Source organism: Podarcis tiliguerta, assembly GCF_965153285.1.
Source record: "Podarcis tiliguerta genome assembly, chromosome: 10".
Lineage (NCBI taxonomy): Eukaryota > Metazoa > Chordata > Lepidosauria > Squamata > Lacertidae > Podarcis > Podarcis tiliguerta.
In genome coordinates this window covers 36,393,239-36,400,099 of record NC_139543.1, presented here as the reverse complement: position 1 = coordinate 36,400,099, position 6,861 = coordinate 36,393,239, and the positions used below count along the sequence as shown (strand labels likewise).

The 6,861-nt window shown below is 50.4% G+C and overlaps 1 long non-coding RNA gene across 1 annotated transcript; it reads left to right on the top strand.

Moving 5' to 3' along the window:
* Nucleotides 1-3,280: 3,280 nt before the first annotated feature.
* Nucleotides 3,281-6,614, top strand: LOC310658715. The gene is made up of 3 exons (XR_014502446.1): nt 3,281-4,022; nt 4,436-4,566; nt 5,938-6,614. It is a non-coding gene; the product is annotated as an uncharacterized lncRNA (long non-coding RNA).
* The last annotated feature ends 247 nt before the right edge of the window (nt 6,615-6,861 follow it).

Here is a 6,861-nt window from a genome sequence, read left to right as displayed (position 1 = left end):
GTGCTGCGGCGGAGGCGCCTCGACGGCGCTTTTATATCTTGAAGCGCAGCGGGGGCTTCTTGCGCAACCTTTCCAAACTGCGGCCTCCGCTGGCTCCACCCAGTCGCTGGCCCCCTCGCTCTCCACTCCCCGCCGCAACCTCGGCGGCCCACAGCGGATGGGTAGACAAGCGAATGATGGAGGGAGGGGGTCGGAGAAGAGTCCCTGGCCAACCGCAGCCAACTCACATTTCGCTTTGACTTCTGCAAGTCGAGAGGCGTCTTCCCCCACCCCCTGCCTTCTTCCTGCCTTCTCCCCCTCCCTCGCCCGCGACGCCGCCGCGATCCGGAGGGACTCTGGTCTGCTTTCGGCCCGTATGAACGGGCAGCAGGAAACGGGCCGGCGATCTGGAGCTCAGGGAAGGCGAGGAGCGTGGCGGAGGAGGCGGGATGGGAGGGTGTCCCGCCGCGCTCTCTGGACTTCGCGGTAAACGAAGAGGAAGAAAAGTGGGGGGGGGGGGTCCCGCGATGCGTTGCCAAACTGCAGCGCCAGCTCCGGGGAGTTACACTTCGGGGCGGGGGATCTGTGTGGGAATCGCCAAGAGAACCGAAAGGGGTCCTGGCTGGGTGCGAGAAAGGTGAAGAAGGGTAATAATTGCCAACAGCGTCTGGAAAGCCCGGGTTTCAAGGATTCGGAGAAATAAAGTCGGAAAGTCACCATCCCCGAAGGAGCGAAGCGCCTTTAACTCGGAAGTAAGTCGCCCTTGGTCTCATTACATCCGCATTTCCAACTCCGAATCCGATAGGCGTTTGCTTGTGGGGCAGCGATCCCCTCAACAGGTCTGATTTCCATACAAGGCTGCAATATATTCTCTACTTCCGAGGAAACGTTTTTAGGACCCGGCCTACGTGTAAGCATGCAGGAGAAGAATCCTTGGCGTTTGCTTCCTCGCGAGGAAACACGTTGAGGACTGCAATAGGCTACTACGCGTTCTCAAGTCACTGACTCCAGAGGAGCCCCGTTGGCTTCAAAGGGAATATTTCAGAGTAAGCAATAGAAAGCAAGAGTTTGATCCGGATAGTTTGAGGAGGAGGGGAAGGAGCACCCCCAAAATTTAAATACTGTTCTTTATTAATAATAAAGCAGGGCTCCGTCAACCAAAAGGCGGAAGCATTTTTCTTATATTAAATATATATATTTTTAAATAGGCTCACATGTGTGTTTCAAGTTGAAATATGATATATTTCAAGCATGCGTGTGCATCAGGATTTTCAGAAGGAACTGCAAATAAGGGAGCTACAAATTGTCAACCACTGTATATACCGATTTTTTAATTACTATTAATTCTTATTAGCTGTTTTAGTGCGTTGCAGCCAGGAGCTGCAGCTGTTTTAGTGCGTGGTACCTTAAAGGTTAACCAATTGATTTAAGATATGAGCAAGTAGGAAAGCTCATTCTCTCCACCCCCCCATCACACACACAAAATGTCTCCAAAGTGTTTTATTATTTATTGCTAGGAAATGCACATAATTCTGACAATCGTTCATCTATAAAACAACCTTGTCCAATATTAACCCTTGTTCTTTCTTTTCAGAAGTGTCTGCTAGGAGGTGGCTGACATTCCAATGCTGCCCCTTTCCCTTTTCTCCATTCCTTCCCTACCCAACCCGCCCTCCATCAATAATTAATCTGCCAGCAGCGATCTTTTGCGTGTCAAATGATCGTCGGAATCTTGTGACGCTTCGTCTCCCTGCGGGCTTTCTTAGTAGCCTCGACTCCTATCATGAACGTTTCTTGCAACGCAGAATCGATGGGTTCGACCTGCCGAGATCTCTTCCTATGTAGCTCTGCCTTTCTCCCTCGCCCTCTTTCATAGGGACTGGGGTTAAATAAATAACCGAGGCTGCTTTCCTCATTGGAAGTTGCTGGAGTGCTGTATTTTGTTTGCTTCGTTTTAAGCGGGTATCAGAAATGCCTGCGGGTCGGTACTACTGATTACGTACATCACAAGCTTCCTCGCACTTTGCGACGAAGTCGAGATGTATAGGCGAAGTTTTTGGGAACAGCTGTTGTGTGGACGTCAGAAGGGATACACGGGCGATCAGGATTTTGCTTGGGGGGTGTGGAGCCCCTGGCCTGCCTGAGGCACAAATCGCCAATCATTTTGCTCGTCGTTTCAAAACTTAGCCTTCATCTAACACCTTTCTTCTTCTTTATATAACCATCACCATCATTTGTATTCAACAAAGTTTTACTCACAAAAGACCCTTTGAATTTTCATTAATTCTAAGGGCGATTCTCAGCCAGATGGGCGGGGTATGAATTATTATTATTATTATTAGCTAAGATTTTTACTCGGAGTAGACTTATTTAAATTAATGGACCTAACTTACTTGTGTTCATTAAATAAGCCCTATTAATTTCAATGGGCCTAGCAACGGGACAGACAATTCAAAGAAGGGGGCGGGATTTCCTAGGTCGGGGTGTCCCCTGGGCTAAACGAGACTGAGAATAGAAATCCAAGGCAATGCACTTAAAATTGGGGGGGGGAATCAATATTGTAAAGTCCTCAGGGCTGGTTTGCTTGTGTTTTGCTTTGCTTTTGTTACACCATTCTAATGAAATGACCAATATAAACCAATATAATGAGACCCACGTTAGGGGATCATTATGATCTACCAGCAGAAATGGCCACAATCAGCCTATAAATAATTCTTCCTTCATAGCCCCCTTTCGCATCCATCACTGCAGTGGATTTCGCGCAGGAGGTGGATTGTAGAACAGGTTTGCGTGCGTTGTGTTCAGTAATAATAATAATAATAATAATAATAATAATAATTTAAAAAAAATTCTTCAGTCTTTTATGAAACTATAAACAATTGCCATTTTCCGGAGATTCTTACAGGATTTCGAGGTCTATTCCAGCGCATGGTAACGTTGCCATTGGCTCAAGATGCTAGGCGCCCTGAGCATCAGCCGGTTGGCTCCTGCTAGTGTCCGTACTGGATAGTCTCCAACGGAGGTTTTCATTGGGTGGTGTGTGTGTGAGAGAGAGAGAGAGAGCGCATGCAAACACACACACCATTTTACTCCACCACTTTGAATGGTGTGCAGATCGATATCTGTATCCCAGCCGCTGGCAACGCTTGACTTCCCAAAGCCCAACCCTTTCTACACACCTAGTCCGGCTTACGACCAGAAGCTAGCTGCTTCCGTGTGCAGGAGAGAAATAATTGCAACCGGGGAAGGGGGGGCGGGCTTCATTCCAAGTCGGCGTGTTTAGGAGAGGTGAGGTTGAAGAATGCCTTCTTCCACTGTGAAAAGTCCTGATCGAGAAAGGAAGGGAAAAAAAGAACCAGATATGAAAGAGATCTAGCAGTTGGGACTGCAGCAAGAAAGCCACACACGGCGCACAAAATAATGGTGTGGGTGGTTTTTTGTTTTGTTTTGGAGGCGTTTATCTTACGCCGAGTCAGGAGCTCCAATCGGCCTTTGCTGAACTCCTCCTCCTCTTTCTCCCGGCTTGAAGATCCCCGGCCCTTCGGCCATCCTTGGGGCCCCTCGGCCTCGCCTTGCCAGGGAGCTAGGAGAAGGTATCCGAGAGAAAGCGCGCTCGGCGCGGCGAGTTGCTGGCTTGCTCGGTGTCTCCTAAATGAAAGCCACGTGCGGGTCTGCTGCAGTGGCGGCGCGCCCCTTCTCCCAAAACAAGCCAAGGCAGTCAGCTAGCAAAAACTGCAGGGGAGAAAGGAAAGGGGATTGCGCAGGGCGGGGGGCGGTGGAGAGAGAGAGAGAGAGAGGGAATCGGCCTTCAGCCGCAGCTTTCAGCGCCACCACACAAGATAGGCTCCCCGGGAACGCCGGGACGAGCGAGAGGACGTGGTTCAAACGGGGCCTCCTAAGGATACCCCTGCCTGGGCCCAGGGGCGGCCTCGGGGCTCTTCTTCGGCTCTCCACGGCCTGCGCTCTGCGCGCTCTGCTTCTCGGATGGGATTTCCCTTTCGCGTCCCCCAGTCAAAAACAGAACGGATACAAGGCTCCCTCTGGTCAGTTTCACTTGGCTGGTCGCCCCTTTCCGCCCTCCTGCGCGCGTGTGCGCGCGTGTTTGAGCCCCCACCCCGCCCTATCGTTCCCAGTTTGTGCTTCGCCCTGGATCTGATGCTGGAAAGCGCCCCCACCATCGCCAGACGAGCTCCCCTGATTTATAGGCCTCGGCTCTTGATAAGATCGGGCCGCGCGGGTGTACAGCCGGGGAGGGAGACTTTGCAGCGCAGAAACAAGATCCTCTACACCAGGGAGAGGGGGAGCTACGAAGGAAAGGGGGGAAATACCCTCTGGCTGTATTGGGGTGGACGGATCAGCCCGGGACCTAAGCTGCTTGCCCCCCACCTTCCAAAAAAACCCCACCCCACATTTATTTTCTTTTTTCTCTGGCTTTGCTCCATCTGTGTCCCCAAAGGGTCCCAGCAGGCAAGCGGAGGCCACTGATGTCCATTTCTCGCAGCCTGGAGATGCGCAAAGCGGGATCAGAAGATCTCTTGCAAAGAGAGGCGAGCCGGGGCCGCTTCCTTTTCCAAGAGGAAGCCGGAGGTGAGATCGCTCTGAAAAGCTTCTTTTTTCAGGACGGATTCCCGCGGCTACGACAGGCAACCAGCCAGACACCCACCCAACCCCGCGCGCTTTTTTTCTTTTTTTATACGGGCCGGGCTGCAGATGTCTCGCTGTGTTTCGCGAGATGGTGCCGTCCCTGAACCGGCTGCGAGAGGGTGTCGGCTCGATCGCAAGACGGCTCTTGGCCAGGGGGAGCGTGTGCGCGAGGGGAGAGAGACAGTCCCCTGAGACTTCCCGGGCAAACGGCCTCCCCTGCTCCGGAGGCCGGCGGAGGGCTCGGGGCGCGGATCTGAGTGCGCTGAAAAGCGCAGCTGCTGCGCTGCATCGTCAGCCCTTCAGCTCGCCGGTCCGCCACAATTAGGCGCCCTTGAAGATGGCCATCGACGGAGCTAATGCTCTGAGGGAAAAGAAACGACCCTCGCGCCGGGGGAGCGGGGGGGCAAGTGGAGAAGGGAAGGCGGAGGACTCCTGCAGGGGACAAACGGGCTCGAGAAAAGGTTGCTTGAAAGAAAGAGCGAAAGATCCGCACTGCGCGTGAGAGGGAAACGGAACAGGAAGCAAGGAGGAGAGAGGGAGGGCAAGGCAGCCTGGCAGCCTAGGGGGCACCGTAGGGGGCTTGCGTCCCATAGGGACCTCTTTTCCAGGTGAGCAAAAGTTGTTGTTGTCAGAAGGAAGTCACTGCCTCTCTCTGTAGCATATGCTCCCTACGAGCCCTCTTCTCAACAGCTGAGCTTCCCAGGAAGAATCGTCTGATCAGCAACGTAGCTCTCGATATTATTATTATTATTATTATTATTGCACCGAATTTCCTCCCACCACCAGATATAGTTGAAAAGTTAACTGTACTTTCAAGGGCAAGTCCTCTTGATCAGAGCAGAACATATGGGGAGGATCATACCGGTTTTTTAAGTCAACCGTTAAGCGCCCCTCCTCCATATTCGTGCAGCCTCGCTATCTGAGAACATTCTCCTGCCTTTAGGAGCAATTCCTTGCAAGCTTGCAGCTTTAAAGAAAAGTCTATAGTTTCTAGCTGTTAGGGTGTTCTGTGGCTATGCTTTGTATGAAGCTGACAAGGTGCCTTTCCCAGGCACTCTTTGGTGTCAATTTCCTAAAATGCGTTCCCAGCCGGCGCCCTCCTCCCTTTTCTTTTTCAACGACTCTTTTCTTGAGCAGCGAGGTTAGCATCCTGGCTATAATTTTGGCCCTGCCTGCTTAGCATCTCCTTCCCCTCGACTTATTCCTTACAGACAAGGAACTGATTTTATTGCCTTGCCTTTTCAGGGTGGCGCGAGTATTTATGGAACTGAAAATGCGCGCGTACAGCTATCCTCTTTTCTTGTTTCATTGAAGGCGAACTCCGGGGAAAGAGCGCATTTCTCGTTACCGGTGGTTTGCTAGAACGTAAGCCTGCGATTATCCGCGGAGAAGGGACTGAGCCTGACCAAGGAAGACGGGTGGATATTTTTAAATGCTCCTTTTCCAAACGGGTCCCGAAATAAACCAGCGAATTAGACGTGGAAGTCAGCAGCCAATCTGCCGTTGAACTTGATCGACTTGTCCAAACAATGACAAAAACGCTCCTACAATTAAACAGCACGTTGGTTGTGTCACCAGTTTCAGGTGGGTTAGCACCTTCTCCGCTTGTTTAGGTTCCACCACAGAGCTTGCTCCTTTTATTACAATATTAAAATGGATTTAAACAACAAAACAAACAAAAAACAAAAAAAACCCTGCTATTCAAACAATACAGGATTCTTCAAACCCAAAGGACATTTTGGGAACAAGGGCAAGGAGGCCTGAGGAACAAACGGGACTTTCATGGATTAAGCCGAAATATTTGGATGTTTAGAGTTCAAAACTGACTGAACTGGGTTGTGTATGAACCTGTGGTCGTGAAATGTACGGAGAGGATAATTTAGGCTGCAACCTTAAATACATTTGCTTATTGAACCCAGTGGCGGGGGGGGAGGGGTGTCTCTGAGGAAACGTGATCAAGTTCGCTTGGTGAGAAAAAGTACTTCCTGAAATACTAAATTCCAATGAATTGTAAGTTATTAAATTTTGTTGGTGGTATAAAATATATTTGGACGCATTTATTGATTTGTTCATCGGGTGTATATATATATATATATATATATATATATATATATATATATGGCGCATCTAACTGGATTTGTCTGTCTGCTTTGCCAGAATAACCCTTGTTTTGATCCTAAACTCAAACGAGTAAAGAGGCGCATGATCCCGTTGCCAAAAACGGCAAAGGCCGCTGCG